Consider the following 20,074-nt stretch of genomic DNA (forward strand, 5'->3'; position numbering starts at 1 on the left):
GAAATATTGTATTTGAAGTAAAGCTAGAGAAATGTCTTAAGTAGAGTCTAGTGAAATTTCTTGGTTTGGGTGGAGGCCGTGGAATTACGCAAAAAAGTAAACTGCGCGCTTTATGGAGAGGACTTAGAAATTTAAAATTTTTTTTTTTTATTCCCAAAAGATATTTGGTTGAATTGAATGCTTTAAATTGCTTTGGATATGATGATATTTCAATATATTTATATTATTTTTGTAAGCATATTAAAGCTTTATATTTTTAAAATATATTTTGTACTTACTTAAATCAATAATTTCTTATTCATTTTCTGCGTTTGATCTTTGACTGATCCTTCGGTTACTCATGGTATTTACCAAACTGAGCATAGCATCTGAAATCTAGATACATTATTCACAAAAAATGTTCCATGTTGAGACCTTTTTTCCCTAGCTGGGAATCGAAGCTGTTTAGCTTTCCGTTGCTTATTGTCATCATTTGGGACTAGCGAAAAGCTGCCAGACCGTTATTCATGAGAATAATTTTCTTCTTCAAAGTCTATTTAAGCAGTTCTTTCAAAATCTCTTTCGGCGGTTCAATTTAGTTAGTAGCTTGGTTTGTACTGAGGCCAAATTCTAGCAAAACCGATAATTTTTCTTTGTAATCTCGACTACTTTCATTCAAGTTTAGAATTTGGCCATCTTTAGAATTTAGAATTTAGCATTTAAAATTATATATATATATATATATATATATATATATATATATATATATATATATATATATATATATATATATATATATATATATATATATATATATATATATATATATATGTATATATATGTATATATTTCTATACAAAAAATTGTAAATAAATACTGAATGATATTTTAATATAATTTCTCTTGCGCTTTTCTTTTTTGGAATTTTGAGTTTGTAGATGTTTTCAAGCAGGCTTGAGGATCTTTAAATTGGCAATTGGTTCCAGATACCAATAAAAGATACATCTGGAATAGTCTTCATTTGTTCCAGAATGGTCTCAGCTCAGTGACCTCTGGGATTTTATTAAGGAAACATTGAAACACTTTTTGTATGTATTTTTTAATAGCTTGACTAGTATGCATGTATTTCACAAGTTTTACCTGACATAGGGTTACCACATAGATCTTATGGTAGAGGCTCCACCGTGCCGGGTAAGAAAAGTAAAGCCTCTAAACCCGTTAAGGCAGGTGGTATTTCTTCTGATGAGCCCTAAATGGAAGGTTCTACTTGGAAATATTTTGCTAGATTTAAGGTGCTTTTGCTTGTAAATTTACAACGACTTACAATTATTGATGACGACTTAGCATGAATTTGGACATTTCTATTTGGTTGACGGTTCGGGTGAACTGTTTGGTCCTAGGTAGTTGGATAGATGGGTAAGGTGAAAGCCTCGTTCAAGTGCACATTTGTCTCAATTGCTGGATTAGGACGACAGTTTTTTTTTTTTTTTTTTTTTTTTTTGGCTAAGTAATTACCTCTTAAACATAATATATAATATATATATATATATATATATATATATATATATAATATCGGTATATATATATATATATATATATATATATATATATATATATATATATATATATATATATATATATATATATATATATATATATATATATATATATATATATATATATATATATATATATATATATATATATATATATATATATATATATATATATATATATATATATATATATATATATATATATATATATATATATATATATATATATATATATATATATATATATATATATATATATATATATATATGATATCGGAAGCTCGGTTTCTTCACTGCCGTTCCCTGGCACTCAGCACAATACAGGCTTCTATATATAGTTTCTCACTATCGCTTGTTTTCTAAACGCAGACAATTTGAGCCTTTTATTGATGTCATGATGTCCAAATGGACCTTAAATTAAAATTGGTGCTTTGTATTCTCGACTTTCATTCAAGTTTAGAATTTAGCCATCGACTTGACTTACTTGACTTAAGGCTCCTGCCGAGGGTTCGGCGTAGAGAACGATGAACTAGGCGCCTCCAGGTTGACCTATCGCTTGCCAGGATCACAGCTTCTTCCACCGGGATTTGGGCTTGGATGAGGAATTCATCGGCTTTGTCTTTCAACCTAGTGTGTGGGCGTCCTCTGGGTCGTTTCCATCCGTGGAGGGTGGGGTCGAAGTCAAATGCGACCCGTGCTGGGGCGTCGCGTGGCATGCGAAGGAGGTGGCCGTACCACCGAACAGTACGCTGGGCGAGCTGCGTTGAGAAAGGAGTTTGAGCCGTACGTGATAGGAGAGTCTGGTTGCTCACGAAGTCAGTCCAGTGAAGTCTTTCGATTCTTCGGAGATGTTTCGTCTGAGCGACATCGATGGCACTGAGGATAGATTTGGCAGCTGGCCATGTCTCCGCTCCATACAGCAGGACGGTGCTGACTGACGCATTGTAGATGCGCACTTTAGTAAAGCGGCTTATGTTTGGCTTTCGCTAGATGTTGCTAAGCCTCCCAACAAGTGCTGAAGCTTTGGCAATTCGAGATGTAAGCTCTTTTGTGATCAAGCCATCATTCGACAGAATAGATCCCAGGTAAGGGAAGTCCTCAACCACATCTACTCGGTTGCTTCCGATGTTGACTTCCTTTACAGTAGAACGGGACGTGGGGGGCTCAAGGAGCATAACTTTGGTTTTCTGCCAGTTGATCTTCAGTCCAACTTTCGAGGCTTCTTCTGAAAGCACCTGGAGAGCTTTGGTCTTCTTATCGATGGTGTTCGCAACTAGCGCTATGTCGTCGGCGAAGTCCGCATCAGAGAGTACCTGGTCTCCGAACTGAAGACCGAATTGAAGGCGAGTTATCGTACTGGCCATAATATGGTTAATGACATAATGGAAAAGCTCAGGAGCGATGGTGCAACCTTGCCGCATGACAGACTTCACTAGGGAGATGGGACTACGTCTTCCATTGACTTGCACGCCGCTTTCCTTACCCTCATACAGCTTTTCAAAGAGTGATCAATATTTCTTGGGTAGACCCGTAGTTCTTAGTATCAGCCAAAGTGAACGGCAATCAACAGAATCGAAGGCAGCCTTAAAGTCCACGAACGCGATATACGCTTTTTGGTGGAATTCCTGCGTCTTCTCCATCAACTGGCGCACAGTAAACATTTGTTCCGTCATCGACCTGCCGGGCAGGAATCCGGCTTCCGGGCTCTTCTCTTTCTACGCAAAAAGCTGGAAAACATGTCCAGGAGTGACATGGCGAAGAGTTTACCAGGAACGGAGAGAAGCGTGATCCCACAATAGTTAGAGCAGATTTGACGGCTGCCCTTACGTTTCCAGAGCGGCAATATGATGCCAGAACGCCAGTCATTCGGTATGCTTTCCGTCATCCATACAGCTGAGAAGATTATCTGGAGCCACAGAATCATCGCTGCACCCCCGTACTTGAGGAGTTCTGCAGAAATACCACAGACGCCGGGGTCTCGATTATTATTTAACTGTTTTAAAGCATTTTGGATCTCAAAGGTGGTAAACGGTTGCGATACGAGGTAGGAAGTAGCCTCGGGTGTGGTCATTGCTGCTTGAATCATATCAGGGTCGGGATGAGCAACTGCCTCGGTATTCAGAAGCGTTGAGAAGTGACTGCTCCAGGCAGAGAGTTGGCCTGCATCGTCATCCGGCATGCTTCCGTCAGCAGAAAAAACACGGCTCACGGTGGAAGTCCTCCCTTCCGTCAGCTCGCGGAGGTGTTTGTAGAGGGAGCAGGTGTCTCTTTTTCTCGAGGCATCTTCAAGATCGCTGGCTTTCTTGTCGACGAAGGTCTTCCTGTAACTGTGCAGTAGACTATTGCGCAGGCCATTGAGTCGTCTGTACTCTGGCATATTCTTTGCTAAACGGGCCTTCCGGCGCAGCTCGATTACAGACAGAGTCTTCTGGGATATCCAGGGTTTACTGCCAGCAGAATCGAGTATGTTATCATTGAAAGACTTCCAGGCTACTTCAGGGTCGTCCAGAACTTGGAGGCAGCTAAACCGGTTAGAGATATCGAGAGCATACTTCTGGTGCATCTGAGATGTAGCTAGACTACTCAGATCAAGCTTGGGAGGCCATCTTTCTTGTCCTTGTGCTCTCAGGCGTAGCCTGAGTGTGGCGACTACCATCCTATGGTCTGTGTTTCCAAGCTCAGCGGACCTATAAGTCCAACCATTTGTTATCGACTAGCTCCAATGACGCGAGATCATAACATAATCGATCATCTTTTTCGTCTGGCTCTTGTTACTATACAAATAATATTTGTGTATATCTCTTCTTTGAAAGAGCGTGTTTGAAATAGCGAGATTATGCATATTTGCTGAGCTGGAGGAGTCTTTGTCCGTTGTCATTCAGTGAATCTGGAGTCACAGGGCCGAGAACACTTCTCCACACACCCTCCCTGTCATTTACCGTCGCGTTAAGGTCTCCCAGAAGTGATGATGTCGTGGGGTGGGACTCTAGACAAGGTTGCTGAGAGCTCCGCATAGAACTGATCCTTCTCTTCTGCAGAACTAGGATTGGTGGGAGCATAGCATACAATAATTGTCCACTTTCCATGCTTGTGCTGGAGCTGAGCCATCAGTATTCTATCTAAAATTTGTTTATACCAAAGAAGGCATCTCTTGGCTCTAGCGTTCAGCGCGAGACCTACACCATTTGTCTTCCTTTTTGGGTCACCAGAACAGATCAGGTGATATCCTTCACCAATATCCTCGGACTCTCTTCCGACAAGGTAGGTTTCCGTTAGGCCAGCCACAGCTATATTGAAGCGTTTTAGCTCATAGGCAAGCATTGATTTAGCTCCAGGAAAGTTGAATGTGAGTACGTTCCAGGTGGCGAGTCGTATTCCACCTTCGTCAATAAGGTTCATTCGATGGTCTAAAATCGGTCCAGGGACGTGCTGGGGTCGTGGAAGGTAAAGGGGAGGGGGTAGGTCAGCCGAGGCAGTATCATCGTTTTTCGTTGCGGTAAAATTTTCGGGTGGAGGGTTACAGGCCCAACCGACCCTAGGCCTTGAATCTAATTAGAGCTAGGACTTGCCTAGATACTGAGAGTCCCTGGGGTGGGCTCAACCCACCTCATCAGGTTGAGGCTGCTCATTAACATGGAGCGTTTAGTTAGTTTTAAAGTTTTAGTTTGACAGTTTTAATATTTAAAGTTTTAGTTTGACTCGGATTTCATTGAGGCAGCTTAAACGATTTTGAATAGATATATGGTAGGGCCTAGTTTCAAATAGCCATTTTTAGACTTGGAAACCACAAATTACCAGAGGTGCGTATACACACACCCATACATACACAAATATATATATATATATATATATATATATATATATATATATATATATATATATATATATATATATATATATATATATATATATATATATATATATATATATATATATATATATATATATATATATATATATATATATATATATATATATATATATATATATATATGATATCGGAAGCTCGGTTGCTTCACTGCCGTTCCCTGGCACTCAGCACAATGCAGGCTTCTATATATAGATTCTTACTGTCGCTTGTTTTCTAAACGTTGACAATTTGAGCCTTTTATTGATGTCATGATGTCCAAATGGACCTTAAATTAAAAGTGGTGCTTTGTATAAATACATTTTTTTTTATTGAACCCTTAACTTTTTCCTTGGCTTGTCTTTTGTCATTATGAAAGGCATATCGCCGAACTTTTGTTTCTTTCAGTTGTTCAGGTGGTGGGACAAAAACTTTTTTTTCTTCCGACTATTTATCTAGTCCAGGTTTTTGATTTCACATGGTGTGGAAGGCATTGACGACTACCTCTGTTTCTTTTAATTTTTAGGTGGCTGGACAGAAACTTCTTCTTTTGCTTTGGCTTGTCTTTTGTCATTATGAAAGACGCGTCACAGAACCTTCGTTTGTTTTAATCGTTTAGGTGGTGGGACAAAAACTTCTTTTTCTTCCAAAGATTTATCCAGTCAATATTTTTGATTTTTAAAGGTATGGTATGTATTGATGACCTTATCGTTGTGAAAATCCAAAACTCAATCATCATCGCTATCATTATCAATTTGTTTGCTTCGTTAAACCTTGGCTTATCTCTCGTCATTATGAAATACATATAGCCGAACCTGTGTTTTTCTAACAAAGGTATGGTAGGTATTGATCACCTTATCCATGTCAAAATCCCAATCATCATCGCTATTATTTTTAATTTTGACACGTTTTGGTTCCCGCTGCCCAGGTTGCTTTTCATTGACTTGCTGCTCTACATTTCATTTTTGACTCCCTCACTTGTTCGTTGTCGTATGTTTTCTAACTGCGCGTGTCTTTGCTCTTCATTTTCATTTTTAACTCGCTCTAATTGTCGTTTTCACACACATTCTAACCGCCTGTGTCTCTGATTTTCATTTTCATTTTTGACGCGTTAGTTCAGGTGTTGTTTCCAAAATTTTAAAGTTAGTTTGTTTTATTGTTAGAAAAAATCGACTCGATTGAACGCTTAAAATCGACTCGCTTTTGTTAGATAAAATCAACTCGGTTTGAACGCAACCAGTTACATAATGTCAGTAGGAAGGCCCAAAAAAACGAAAATTTGCAATTACTATGAATGGTGATTTTCTATTTTGACAAGGGATTACAACAATTCAAAAACCTTAAAAAGGAAAACCAAAAGTTTCAAGCTTAGTATTTATCATTGTCAAAAATCGGACTAGCTTCAATAATCAATCTTTGTAAAGACTGCAGTATGAAAAGACATTAAATTGCGTAAAGAGCAAAAAACTGGTAATATATAAATATATAAATAAATATAGAAAAACTGGCAAAAATATTTGTGTATATTTTAACAAGGAATTAGAAAAAATCAAAATCTTAAAAAAGAAAACCGAAAGTTTGAAGCTTAGTAGAAATCGTTGAAGAGAAAAACGTCATTACCAAATTTCTTATCTTTTAAGTATAATCAATGTCTTATTAAGACATGAAAAAATGTTGAATTTTTTTTTAAGTTCAGTTCAGAATCACTAAATTTATTATTGTAAACTGCAAAAATATTTGCGGTGCCTCATCAATAATTTTAATGTTTTATTTTAAAATTGAACAAATACCTGAAAAACTTTAAAATTTGTATGTTTTTTTGTTAGAAAAAATCGACTCGCTTGAACGCTTAAAATCGAATCGCTTTTGTTAGATATTTCAAGCCAATATATTTCCCTTGCTGTTAAAGCCAAAGAGGCGGTAAGTTTCCTTTCAAGGGTAAGCAGCCTGGCCGAGTGGTCCAAGACACTGGTGTTAGCCACCAGTCTCTTCGGACGCGTGGGTTCAAATCTTACCGCTGGTATACGATTATGTTTGAAAGACTGCAGTGTGAAAAGACATCGAAAATGCAGTTTTTGGTGGAAAAATTTATTCTCTTTTAGATATAATTTATTTTAGTTACAAAAGGTTTTTAACCCAATTAATTTCCTTTAAAATGAGCTATTGAACAACCCTCTACGATGTTCCAGTGCCAAGCTATCTCTGGATACAAAAGAAAAGAGAAAAAAATATCCCGTTTGTGGAGAATAACGTGGTAAAAGTCAATTTGCTTGATTTTCAAGCCAATATATTTTCTTTGTTATTCAAGCCAAAGGGCGGTAAGTTTCCTTTATAGAGGTTTCGGACAAGGTGGTTCTAATGGTGTACTTTTTGTTTTGATCTGACTCCTCTGTTAGGAACTATGGGTTTTTATATTTCCTAACATTGGACGTGATCGTCTCTTACTAGGTTGCTAGCTACCGCTGCAACCCGGATAAAAGCACTATCTTTTCAATTTAACAAACAGGAAAAAGCCTACGGCTTTTTCTTCTTTTAAATAGTAAGAGACGAAACTCAAACAATCAAGTAGCTAACTAAGTCCAATGTATGGAATGGTTTGTTATTTCAGTGATCGTCTTTTAATGTATTGACAAAATTGATTCTACTTTAAAAAGTATTTTATTTTTAATTACAAAAGTGACTAGATGTTGCAATTTATTTTAAAATGAGCTATTATACAGATCTCTAAGATTTTCCAGTGCCCAGCTAGTTGAGGAGAAAAATCAAGCGGAAAGAAAAAAATATCCCGTTTGTGGAGAATAACGTGGTTAAAGTCAATTTTCTTGATTTTCAAGCCAATATATTTTCTTTGTTATTCAAGCCAAAGAGTGATAAGTTTCCTTAATAGGGGTTTTCGACAAGGTGGTTCTAATGGTGTAATTTTTGTTTTGATTTGATTCTTTTCTCAGGAGTTAGGGGTTTTTATATTTCTTAACATTGGACGTGATCGTCTCTTACTAGGTTGCTAGCTACCACTGCAAACCGGAGCTTTGAAAAGACTGCAGTATGAAAAGACATCAAAAATTTAGTTTCTAGTGGAAAAGTTAATTATCTTTTTGAAATAATTTATTTTAGTTACAAATGATTTTTAGCCCAATTAATTTTCTTTATAATGAGCCATTGAACAACTCTCTACAATGTTCCAGTGCCAAGCTATCCGTGGAAAAGGAAGAAAAAACAAATATGCGGTTTAGGCAGAATGTTGTAGTAGCTGCCACTTTTCTGGATTTCAAGCCAATATACTTCCCTTGCTGTTCAAGCCAAGGGACAGAAAGTTTCCTATACAGGGGTTTTGGACAAGGCGGTTCTAATGCTGTACTTTTGTTTTAATCTGACTGTTTTTTAGGAACTATGGGTTTTTATATTTCTTAATATGGGACGTGATCGTCTCTTACTAGGCTACTAGCTACCGCTGTAACCCGGATGATCTGAATCTTTTTTCAGGAGTTATGGGTTACTTTAGTTTTTACTATGGGGGGTGATCGTCTCTTACTAGGTTACTAGCTACCGCTGCAAACCGGATTTATCATGAACGTTATCGATCTTTTATGTAATACCGCTGTAACCCGGATAATAAACTGATTACAAACAGGAAAAAGCCTACGGCTTTTCTTCTTTGAAATGGTAAGAGACGAACCTCAAACAATCAAGTAGCTTACTAATTCCAATGTATGCAATTGTTTTTTATACCAATGATCGTCTTTTAATGTAATTTCCTATACAGGGGTTTCGGACAAGGCGATTCTAATGGTGTACTTTTTGTTTTGATCTGACTCCTCTGTTAGGAACTATGAGTTTTTATATTTCTTAACATTTGACGTGATCGTCTCTTACTAGGTTGCTAGCTACCGCTGCAACCCGGATAACATCGTTCTTTACTCAGGCAGTGCTAGCGCGCTGTCTATGATAATAAACTGATTACACACAGGAAAAGCCTACGGCTTTTTCTTCTTTGAAATAGTAAGAGACGAGTCTCAAGCAATCAAGTAGCTAGCTAATTCCAATGTATGCAATTGTTTGTTATTCCAATGATCGTCTTTTATTGTAATCAAGATTTAAAATTATTAAGCACACAAAATCCCGTGTCGAGTATCTAAAACCTAGCATAAAACAAAACTAATTTTAAAATTTTCAGGTATTTATCTTGTTTGAATTACAAAATTAGTATTATTGGTTAGACACCATAAATATTTTTGCAGTTTAAATAATAAGTTTAGTGATTCTGGACTGAAAACTAAAATAATTGCAATTATGAGACAATAATATGGAGATATGTACTTTACGGGTTACAGGATACAATAATAAATTTGAACTGAGATGAAAAAAAAATTTCTTCCAGGAGACAAAAAGCAAAACTAATTTTAGAATTTTCATGTATTTTTGTTGTTTAAATTAAAAAATTACTATTACTGATTAGGCATCATAAATATTTTTGCAGTTTACATAATAATTTTAGCGATTAAGCCAAAAAAGAAAATTTTGGTTCCAGGAGTTTCGGTTACTATTGAGACAAGTAGCTATTATTACTATAGAGTTCATTACATGGACTGTTTTATTGCTTCAAAATTCAAATATCTTTGAAAAGACTGCAGTATGAAAATACATCAAAAATGCAATTTTTTTGACAAAATTGATTCTACTTTAAAAAGTATTTTATTTTTAAATACAAAAGTGACTAGATGTTGCAATTTCCTTTAAAATGAGCTATTATACAGCTCTCTATGATTTTCCAGTGCCCAGCTAGCTGAGCAGAAAGAAAAAGCGGAAAGAAAAAAATATCCCGTTTGTGGAGAATAACGTGGTAAAAGTCAATTTTCTTGATTTTCAAGCCAATATATTTTCTTTGTTATTCAAGCCAAAGGGAGGTAAGTTTCCTTTATAGAGGATTCGGACAAGGCGGTTCTAATGGTGTACTTTTTGTTTTGATCTGACTCTTTTTTTAGGAGTTGGGGGGTTTTATATTTCTTGACATTGGAGGTGATCGTCTCTTACTAGGTTGCTAGCTACCGCTGCAACCCGGATTTCATTTTCTTAAATCCTGGATCACAAGACATCTTAGTAGCAATCCTTACGCGTGCTCGAGCTTTATTGCGTTTGGTGGCATTTTTATCTCTTTTAAATAAACTTTTCTTATATTTCAGGATGTTAGCTTTATTTTTTGTGTAGTAAAGTTTTCTATTAGTAGAAATTTGGATTGTTCTATTTTGATATTGTTTTTGGTTATTCTTTCTTTTTTTACACTCGCGTGAGACAATATTTTTTAAATATTTAAAATTATTAATAACACAAAATCACGTGTCGAGTATCTAAAAAATAGAATAAAAAAAAACTAATTTTAAAATTTTCAGGTATTTATCTTGTTTGAATTACAAAATTAGTATTATTGGTTAGACACCATAAATATTTTTGCAGTTTAAATAATAAGTTTAGTGATTCTGGACTGAAAACTAAAATAATTGCAATTATGAGACAATAATATGGAGATATGTACTTTACGGGTTACAGGATACAATAATAAATTTGAACTGAGATGAAAAAAAAATTTCTTCCAGGAGACAAAAAGCAAAACTAATTTTAGAATTTTCATGTATTTTTGTTGTTTAAATTAAAAAATTACTATTACTGATTAGGCATCATAAATATTTTTGCAGTTTACATAATAATTTTAGCGATTAAGCCAAAAAAGAAAATTTTGGTTCCAGGAGTTTCGGTTACTATTGAGACAAGTAGCTATTATTACTATAGAGTTCATTACATGGACTGTTTTATTGCTTCAAAATTCAAATATCTTTGAAAAGACTGCAGTATGAAAATACATCAAAAATGCAATTTTTTTGACAAAATTGATTCTACTTTAAAAAGTATTTTATTTTTAAATACAAAAGTGACTAGATGTTGCAATTTCCTTTAAAATGAGCTATTATACAGCTCTCTATGATTTTCCAGTGCCCAGCTAGCTGAGCAGAAAGAAAAAGCGGAAAGAAAAAAATATCCCGTTTGTGGAGAATAACGTGGTAAAAGTCAATTTTCTTGATTTTCAAGCCAATATATTTTCTTTGTTATTCAAGCCAAAGGGAGGTAAGTTTCCTTTATAGAGGATTCGGACAAGGCGGTTCTAATGGTGTACTTTTTGTTTTGATCTGACTCTTTTTTTAGGAGTTGGGGGGTTTTATATTTCTTGACATTGGAGGTGATCGTCTCTTACTAGGTTGCTAGCTACCGCTGCAACCCGGAGGTTGCTAGCTACCGCTGCAACCCGGACTAGGTTTCAGCCATCTCTACAGCCATGATACTGATCGAAATTACATAATCCCTATTTATGTTTTAGTTAACATGGGCAAGGTGTCGTTCTTTATTGTAATCGAGTATCTAAAACCTAGCATAAAAAAAAACTAATTTTAAAATTTTCAGGTATTTATCTTGTTTGAATTACAAAATTAGTATTATTGGTTAGACACCATAAATATTTTTGCAGTTTAAATAATAAGTTTAGTGATTCTGGACTGAAAACTAAAATAATTGCAATTATGAGACAATAATATGGAGATATGTACTTTACGGGTTACAGGATACAATAATAAATTTGAACTGAGATGAAAAAAAAATTTCTTCCAGGAGACAAAAAGCAAAACTAATTTTAGAATTTTCATGTATTTTTGTTGTTTAAATTAAAAAATTACTATTACTGATTAGGCATCATAAATATTTTTGCAGTTTACATAATAATTTTAGCGATTAAGCCAAAAAAGAAAATTTTGGTTCCAGGAGTTTCGGTTACTATTGAGACAAGTAGCTATTATTACTATAGAGTTCATTACATGGACTGTTTTATTGCTTCAAAATTCAAATATCTTTGAAAAGACTGCAGTATGAAAATACATCAAAAATGCAATTTTTTTGACAAAATTGATTCTACTTTAAAAAGTATTTTATTTTTAAATACAAAAGTGACTAGATGTTGCAATTTCCTTTAAAATGAGCTATTATACAGCTCTCTATGATTTTCCAGTGCCCAGCTAGCTGAGCAGAAAGAAAAAGCGGAAAGAAAAAAATATCCCGTTTGTGGAGAATAACGTGGTAAAAGTCAATTTTCTTGATTTTCAAGCCAATATATTTTCTTTGTTATTCAAGCCAAAGGGAGGTAAGTTTCCTTTATAGAGGATTCGGACAAGGCGGTTCTAATGGTGTACTTTTTGTTTTGATCTGACTCTTTTTTTAGGAGTTGGGGGGTTTTATATTTCTTGACATTGGAGGTGATCGTCTCTTACTAGGTTGCTAGCTACCGCTGCAACCCGGATTTGCAACCGGATTTATTTCTTCTTTGAAATAGTAAGAGACGAGTCTCAAGCAATCAAGTAGCTAGCTAATTCCAATGTATGCAATTGTTTGTTATTCCAATGATCGTCTTTTATTGTAATCAAGATTTAAAATTATTAAGCACACAAAATCCCGTGTCGAGTATCTAAAACCTAGCATAAAACAAAACTAATTTTAAAATTTTCAGGTATTTATCTTGTTTGAATTACAAAATTAGTATTATTGGTTAGACACCATAAATATTTTTGCAGTTTAAATAATAAGTTTAGTGATTCTGGACTGAAAACTAAAATAATTGCAATTATGAGACAATAATATGGAGATATGTACTTTACGGGTTACAGGATACAATAATAAATTTGAACTGAGATGAAAAAAAATTTCTTCCAGGAGACAAAAAGCAAAACTAATTTTAGAATTTTCATGTATTTTTGTTGTTTAAATTAAAAAATTACTATTACTGATTAGGCATCATAAATATTTTTGCAGTTTACATAATAATTTTAGTGATTAAGCCAAAAAAGAAAATTTTGGTTCCAGGAGTTTCGGTTACTATTGAGACAAGTAGCTATTATTACTATAGAGTTCATTACATGGACTGTTTTATTGCTTCAAAATTCAAATATCTTTGAAAAGACTGCAGTATGAAAATACATCAAAAATGCAATTTTTTTGACAAAATTGATTCTACTTTAAAAAGTATTTTATTTTTAAATACAAAAGTGACTAGATGTTGCAATTTCCTTTAAAATGAGCTATTATACAGCTCTCTATGATTTTCCAGTGCCCAGCTAGCTGAGCAGAAAGAAAAAGCGGAAAGAAAAAAATATCCCGTTTGTGGAGAATAACGTGGTAAAAGTCAATTTTCTTGATTTTCAAGCCAATATATTTTCTTTGTTATTCAAGCCAAAGGGAGGTAAGTTTCCTTTATAGAGGATTCGGACAAGGCGGTTCTAATGGTGTACTTTTTGTTTTGATCTGACTCTTTTTTAGGAGTTGGGGGTTTTATATTTCTTGACATTGGAGGTGATCGTCTCTTACTAGGTTGCTAGCTACCGCTGCAACCCGGATTTCATTTTCTTAAATCCTGGATCACAAGACATCTTAGTAGCAATCCTTACGCGTGCTCGAGCTTTATTGCGTTTGGTGGCATTTTTATCTCTTTTAAATAAACTTTTCTTATATTTCAGGATGTTAGCTTTATTTTTTGTGTAGTAAAGTTTTCTATTAGTAGAAATTTGGATTGTTCTATTTTGATATTGTTTTTGGTTATTCTTTCTTTTTTCCACTCGCGTGAGACCATATTTTTTCAAGATTTAAAATTATTAAGCACACAAAATCCCGTGTCGAGTATCTAAAACCTAGCATAAAACAAAACTAATTTTAAAATTTTCAGGTATTTATCTTGTTTGAATTACAAAATTAGTATTATTGGTTAGACACCATAAATATTTTTGCAGTTTAAATAATAAGTTTAGTGATTCTGGACTGAAAACTAAAATAATTGCAATTATGAGACAATAATATGGAGATATGTACTTTACGGGTTACAGGATACAATAATAAATTTGAACTGAGATGAAAAAAAAATTTCTTCCAGGAGACAAAAAGCAAAACTAATTTTAGAATTTTCATGTATTTTTGTTGTTTAAATTAAAAAATTACTATTACTGATTAGGCATCATAAATATTTTTGCAGTTTACATAATAATTTTAGCGATTAAGCCAAAAAAGAAAATTTTGGTTCCAGGAGTTTCGGTTACTATTGAGACAAGTAGCTATTATTACTATAGAGTTCATTACATGGACTGTTTTATTGCTTCAAAATTCAAATATCTTTGAAAAGACTGCAGTATGAAAATACATCAAAAATGCAATTTTTTTGACAAAATTGATTCTACTTTAAAAAGTATTTTATTTTTAAATACAAAAGTGACTAGATGTTGCAATTTCCTTTAAAATGAGCTATTATACAGCTCTCTATGATTTTCCAGTGCCCAGCTAGCTGAGCAGAAAGAAAAAGCGGAAAGAAAAAAATATCCCGTTTGTGGAGAATAACGTGGTAAAAGTCAATTTTCTTGATTTTCAAGCCCAGCTCTTTTCTTTGTTATTCAAGCCACAGGGCGGTAAGTTTCCTTTATAGAGGATTCGGACAAGGCGGTTCTAATGGTGTACTTTTTGTTTTGATCTGACTCTTTTTTTAGGAGTTGGGGGGTTTTATATTTCTTGACATTGGAGGTGATCGTCTCTTACTAGGTTGCTAGCTACCGCTGCAACCCGGACTAGGTTTCAGCCATCTCTACAGCCATGATACTGATCGAAATTACATAATCCCTATTTATGTTTTAGTTAACATGGGCAAGGTGTCGTTCTTTATTGTAATCGAGTATCTAAAACCTAGCATAAAACAAAACTAATTTTAAAATTTTCAGGTATTTATCTTGTTTGAATTACAAAATTAGTATTATTTGTTAGACACCATAAATATTTTTGCAGTTTAAATAATAAGTTTAGTGATTCTGGACTGAAAACTAAAATAATTGCAATTATGAGACAATAATATGGAGATATGTACTTTACGGGTTACAGGATACAATAATAAATTTGAACTGAGATGAAAAAAAAATTTCTTCCAGGAGACAAAAAGCAAAACTAATTTTAGAATTTTCATGTATTTTTGTTGTTTAAATTAAAAAATTACTATTACTGATTAGGCATCATAAATATTTTTGCAGTTTACATAATAATTTTAGCGATTAAGCCAAAAAAGAAAATTTTGGTTCCAGGAGTTTCGGTTACTATTGAGACAAGTAGCTATTATTACTATAGAGTTCATTACATGGACTGTTTTATTGCTTCAAAATTCAAATATCTTTGAAAAGACTGCAGTATGAAAATACATCAAAAATGCAATTTTTTTGACAAAATTGATTCTACTTTAAAAAGTATTTTATTTTTAAATACAAAAGTGACTAGATGTTGCAATTTCCTTTAAAATGAGCTATTATACAGCTCTCTATGATTTTCCAGTGCCCAGCTAGCTGAGCAGAAAGAAAAAGCGGAAAGAAAAAAATATCCCGTTTGTGGAGAATAACGTGGTAAAAGTCAATTTTCTTGATTTTCAAGCCAATATATTTTCTTTGTTATTCAAGCCAAAGGGAGGTAAGTTTCCTTTATAGAGGATTCGGACAAGGCGGTTCTAATGGTGTACTTTTTGTTTTGATCTGACTCTTTTTTTAGGAGTTGGGGGGTTTTATATTTCTTGACATTGGAGGTGATCGTCTCTTACTAGGTTGCTAGCTACCGCTGCAACCCGGAAAATCGACTCGGTTTGAACGCAACCAGTTACATAATGTCAGTAGGAAGGCCCAAAAAACAAAAATTTGCAGTTACTATAAATGGTGATTTTCCATTTTGACAAGGGATTACAACAATTCAAAAACCTTAAAAAGGAAAACCAAATGTTTTAATCATTGTTCGAAATCGGACTAGCTTCACTGATCAGATATCTTTGAACAGACACAGTATGAAATGACATTAAATTGCGTAAAAAGCAAAAAACTGGTAATTACAAAAATATCTGTATTTTATTTCGGACTTGCTTTAATAATCAAATATCTTTGAAAAGGCTGCAGTATGAAAAGACTGCGAATTGTCTGCGGTTAGAAGACAAGCGACAATAAGAATCCATACATAAAAGCCTGTCGCGTGCCGAGTGCTGGGGCCCGGTGGCTGGTAATTGCAAAAATATTTGTATATATTTTAACAATGGATTACAACAAAAAAAACCTTAAAAAAGAAAACCAAAGTTTGAAGCTTAATAGATATCATAGGCTGCGCAATAGCGCTGCCTAAGTAAAGAAACATGTTGGCACAATATATTATTTTTTTTTTTGGTTCTTGGCCTTAGACCAGGCCACTTCGTATCGAAGGAGTTGTTGTAGAAACTTCGAAAAGGGCACATTCAATTGGGCATTGGTATGATTTATGCCCTTTTTAATAGTCGAAAGTGATTAGAAGGCAAATAACACCCCTTCCACACCCGCCATCTCCCCAAACACATCCAATCAAAATTTTTAGAAAGCCAATTTGTTCATCGTAGTTGATTTTCAGATAGAAATTATTTTTTTGGGGAGGACACTCCCCCACAGCCCTCAGGGCAAGGGTTGTAAGTTATACCCTGGGGGTATATGAGGTCTTTATAGAGAGGTATGTCGTAGAAGCTTCCAAAAGGCTCGTTCGATTGGAAATTCAAAGGGCTAGTGCCCTTTTTAATTGTCCAAAGTGATTGGGGGGCAACTAACCCCCTCTCACCCCCACCATTCCCCCAAATACATCCAATAAAAATTTTGAGATAGTCATTTTGTTCAACGTAATTGAAAGTTCTGGAAATTAAGTATTCGAGGATGACAACCCCCCCCCCCCCAGAGCCCTCAGGGCAAGGGTTGTAAGTTTTTTATAAGGTTTTTTTTTTTATAGAAAGCGTTGTCGTAGAAACTTCAAAAACGGCTCATGTAAGTAAGGCCCTGGGGCATATAAGGCTCTTATAAAAAGCATTGTCGTAGAAACTTCAAAAAGGGCTTATTCGATTGGAATCGAAAGGACTTGTGCCCTTTCTAATAATCGGAAGTAATTGGAGGGCAACAAACCCTCCTCTCATGCCCACCATTTCTCCAAACACAGCCAATCAAAATTTTGAGATAGCCATTTTGTTCAACGTAGTTGAAAGTTCTGGAAATTATGTCTTTTGTTCAACGTAGTTGAAAGTTCAGGAAATTAGGTCTTTGAGGATGACGACTGCACCTCCCTAGCCCTCTGGGCAAGTGTTGTAAGTTATGTCCTGGGGGCATATAAGGTTTTTATTGAAAGCGTTTTTGTAGAAACTTCAAAAGGGCTCATTCGATTGAAAATTAAAAGGGCTAGTGCCTTTTTAATAGCTGAAGGCGATTGGAGAGCAACTAACACCTCTCTCACGCCCACCATTTCCCTAAACACATCCAATCAAAATTTTGAGATAGCCATTTTGTTCAACATAGCTGAAAGTTCTGGAAATTAGGTCTTGGAGGATGACAACTCCCTCACAGACCCCAGGGCAAGAGTTGTAATTTATGTCCTTGGGACATATAAATTGCTTTTAGAAAGGGTTATTGTAGAAACTCAAAAAGGGCTCATTCGATCGGAAAATGAAAGGCCTAATGCCATTTTTAATAGTCGAAAGTTATTAGAAGGCTTGACATTTTATAGTAAACATCGATGTGGGTACAATGTATTTTTCTTATTTTTTTTTTATTTTTTTTTTTGTTTAGAACAGGGCATTTTGTATCGAAGGAGTTGTTTTAGGAACTCCGAAAAGGGCTCATTTGATTGAAAATAGAAAGGGCTAAATAGGGCTAATAGTTGAAATTGATTGGAGGGCAGCTAGTCCCCCATCCACGCCCATCCTCCCATTTGCCTATTATGTTAAAAAAATAAATGTTGTCTTAAGATTAAATCAAAATGCACTGTGTTAATGGTAATTCCCAATAAGGCATCTCAGCAGTATCCCAAGAACGACTGAGGCTATTATATGCAAACTTCCGGGGATGCTTCTGATCTTGAAATGAGGCCAAATCAAAATGGTGTAAGTGTATCCAAGCTATCAAAAAGAGTAAGCAGATTTTTTTTGCGAATGACATCAGGATTTTCATTTCAGAGCTACTAAATGAGGGATACAGCTAAATTAAACACTACTATTTGTGTGCAGGTTTTTAAAAGGTTGTATGTTCTTAAACATTGCTGAAATTTTTTTTCCAGCATACAAAAAGCAGGCCAAAATATAAAGTTAAAAAAAAAATAAAAGATTTAAATCATTATTTTTCTCCCTGGAAAAGACTATTTCAATATAAAACGAACAGAAATTAATTAAAAAATTTTTTTTCCATAAAATAAGTTTTTCAAAGAAAAGTAAAGAACTCCATTCAACAAAAATTGAGCAAAAATAAAATCAAATAATCTACAAAGCCTGAAACTACAATAAATAACCGAGTCAAACTCAAAACGAGCAGAAATTAACATAAGTTGGGCTCAAAACCCCTCTGCCTTCCCAAGGCCAGAACATAATTTGTACTTTACTGAAAAACAAAAATACAAATGAATTTGCATTGTCAGTTTAATATACATATACTGATATTTAGTAATCAAAATAGTAGTATTATTTGATTAAATAAAGTTATAGAAGAAAAAACATTAATTTCTGTTGATTTCTGGTTAATTTCTGTTCATTTGGACTTTTAGCTCGGATCTTAACTTTCCACAGAGAACATATTTTCATTTTATTTAACACCGCAAGCGACAAGGCCTGTTTTGCTACCAAATTTTGTAACCCATTTTTGGTATTTACTATAATTTATTTCTTAGGGCCAAAGGTCTGAGCTTGTTCAAGCGAAGTTTGGGACATCATAAAGCCATTTAATTATTATTTAATTAATAATTTAATGTAACTTTTAATTAATGCATTAACTAATTTAAATCTGAAGATTTTTCAAATTTCCGGCATTTTCATACAATTTGCCGTTTTGTTTCAAATTTGCCTACGCACTGCTCTCTCAAAATGAATTTTATAGTTAGTGCAAACGAAATTTGAAGTCCTTAGGAGTAGTTCAAACCGACTTTTCTAGCAAACATAATATTTGAAAGTATAAAAAAAGACTTTAAAAGACGCTATATTCCCAAAACGTGAAAAAAGGGTACTATTCTCTTACAGCACCTAGGTTTAGTTCTTCATCTATTGACGCACTGTAGAACCGGTTTCTTCGTTACTTTCTTATTTGGGCTATACAATTTGGGCTATATATTTGCACATTAGGGGAGGTGGGGGTAAAGTATTTGGATAGTAAGAAGTTAGAAAACAATTCTTACTTCATAATATGCAGAATTGTTGTACCTAACACATTCCCCCTTCCCTTAATGCGCAAATATATAGCCCAAATTTATTTCTAAGGTATTATAGAGATTCTAAAGTATTATATGGTCATCATATTTTGTTATTTTTCAGTAGGGTTTGTCAGAGAAACAGGTTCCACTTAGATGAAGAACTTAGCATGGGCGCTATAATAGAAGAGTATCAAAAAAAATTTCCTTGCTACCCAAAAATTACAAAGTTTGAAAGAATAAAAGTAAAACCCAGGGAGGTCTTGGCATATTTCTTGACCGTATGACGCTTTGGTCAGTCTAAAAACTTAAATTTTTTCACATAAAAAGAAAAAAAAATGTTCGGTTATTTTTAATACATTTGGAGTTAAAGCGTATTTTTATCAATTTTTTTTTTATTTCAGTGTTTAGTCTTAGGTAAATTTTG

General features: G+C 34.3%; 1 protein-coding gene across 1 annotated transcript in view; it reads right to left on the reverse strand.

Moving 5' to 3' along the window:
• LOC148941114 (synaptotagmin-15-like) overlaps window positions 1-20,074 on the reverse strand; it is a 326,984-nt gene that overhangs the window by 246,436 nt on the left and 60,474 nt on the right. The window lies entirely within an intron of this gene.

Source organism: Artemia sp. Qi Xiang Cuo, chromosome 18 (genome assembly GCF_049724085.1).
Source record: "Artemia sp. Qi Xiang Cuo chromosome 18, ASM4972408v1, whole genome shotgun sequence".
NCBI classification, from domain to species: Eukaryota; Metazoa; Arthropoda; class Branchiopoda; order Anostraca; family Artemiidae; genus Artemia; species Artemia sp. Qi Xiang Cuo.